Source organism: Peromyscus maniculatus, chromosome 20 (genome assembly GCF_049852395.1).
Source record: "Peromyscus maniculatus bairdii isolate BWxNUB_F1_BW_parent chromosome 20, HU_Pman_BW_mat_3.1, whole genome shotgun sequence".
NCBI classification, from domain to species: Eukaryota; Metazoa; Chordata; class Mammalia; order Rodentia; family Cricetidae; genus Peromyscus; species Peromyscus maniculatus.
Window position 1 is genome coordinate 52,825,158 of NC_134871.1, and position 1,813 is coordinate 52,826,970.

The following is a 1,813-nucleotide window of genomic DNA, read 5'->3' on the forward strand; positions in this document are numbered from 1 at the left end:
AGGTGTCCTAGCAACCGAGGACGCGACTACCGGCGGCGCGACTGCTTCCGGTTCTGGCTTTTCCAGCGGGTCTGCGAATCCTTCAGGACACAGATATGAGAGCTTCAGGGGCGTGGGCCAGCGGGTAAAGTCGCTTGCGGCCAAGCCTTAAAATCTCACTTCTCTTTCTGGGACCTACCTACGTGATGGAAGGAGCGAACGGACACCTGCAAGTAGTCCTTTGAGCTCCTCTTGCGTGCCGTAGTGAATGCACACACACGCACACATACAATAAATGTAATTTAAAAAAAAATTAATGGGTCAGGAGAAATGACTCAGAGGTTAGAGCGTGCTGTGCTTTGGCAGAGGACCCGAGTTCAGTTCCCAGCACCCATGTCAGGTTGTTCACAACCACCTACAACTCCAACTCTATGGGATCCGAAGCCTGAAGCCAATGGCCTCCATGGGCACCTGCACACAAGTCACACACACACACACACACACACACACACACACACACACACACTTGTGTGTGCATGCATGTGGAAGCCAGAGGCCATCCTCAGGTGTCTTTCCTAAGTCACAGTCCACCATGGGTTTTGTTGTTGTGGTCCCCGCTTCCTGAGCTGGAAGCTGCCATACAGGGAGACTGGCTGGCTTAGCAAGTCCCGGGGGGCTGCCCGTCTCTGCCTCCCCAACCGTGGGTTTGCAAGCACATGCCACCACGCCCTGCTTTCCTCCTTGGGTCCTCCTGGTAGCGCAGCAAGGACTTTACCAACTCAGCTATTCATTTATTTATAGCGTGGGGAATATGGGTGCATGATGCCGTAGCTATGTGTCGAGATCAGATGAAACCAGACAAAATTAGTTTTTTCCTGCTCTCATGTGGGACCTGGGGATCAAACTCCGGTTGTCAGTCTTGGCAGTAACCACCTTCACCTCTTGAGCTGTCTCACTGGCCCCTCAACTGGACATTTTAAAATCCCTTTTTGGTGGGGCATGGTGGCCCATGCTTTTAATCCTAGCACTCAGGCCATAAAAAAACAGGCTGAGCTCTTTGTGAGGCCCAGTTTACATAGTGAGTTCTAGGACAGCCAGGGCTACATAGTGAGAGCCTGCCTCAAAAAACCAAAACAAAACAAAACAAAAAAACCTCAAGTGGTGAGAGCAGTGGTTCTCAACCCGTGGGTCGTGACCCCTTTGCGGTTGAGCAACCCTTTCACAGGGGTTGCCCAAGACCATCAGAAAACACAGATGTTTATATTGCGATTCATAACAATAGCAAAATTACAGTTATGAAGTAGCAATGGAGATAATTTTTATGGTTGGGAGAGGTCACCACAACGTGAGGAACTGTATTAAAGGGTCGAAGCATTAGGAAGGTGGAGAGCCACTGGGCTATAGAGACAGCTCCGTGGTGAAAAGCATGGCTTCTCTTCCAGTGGACCCAGGTTCGATTCCCAACACCCACACAGCATCTCACAATCATCTGTAAGCCCAATTCCAGGAGATCTGGCGCCCTCTTCTGGCCTCTGTGAGCACCAGGCATGCATATGATATACATACATACATGAAGGCAAAACAAACACTTTTTTTTTAATTTTCGAGACAGGGTTTCTCTATGTAGCTCTGGCTGTCCTGGAACTCTCTCTGTAGACCAGGCTGGCCTCGAACTCACAGAGATCCAACTACCTCTGCCTCCCAAAGGCATGTGCCACCACCACCTGGCAACAAATTTTTAATTAAATAATAAAAGTTATTTAAAAAAAAAACAAACAAACAGAACAATCCCTCCCTTTAGGAAGAGATAGCCCACCAATAAAAAAGGAACAGA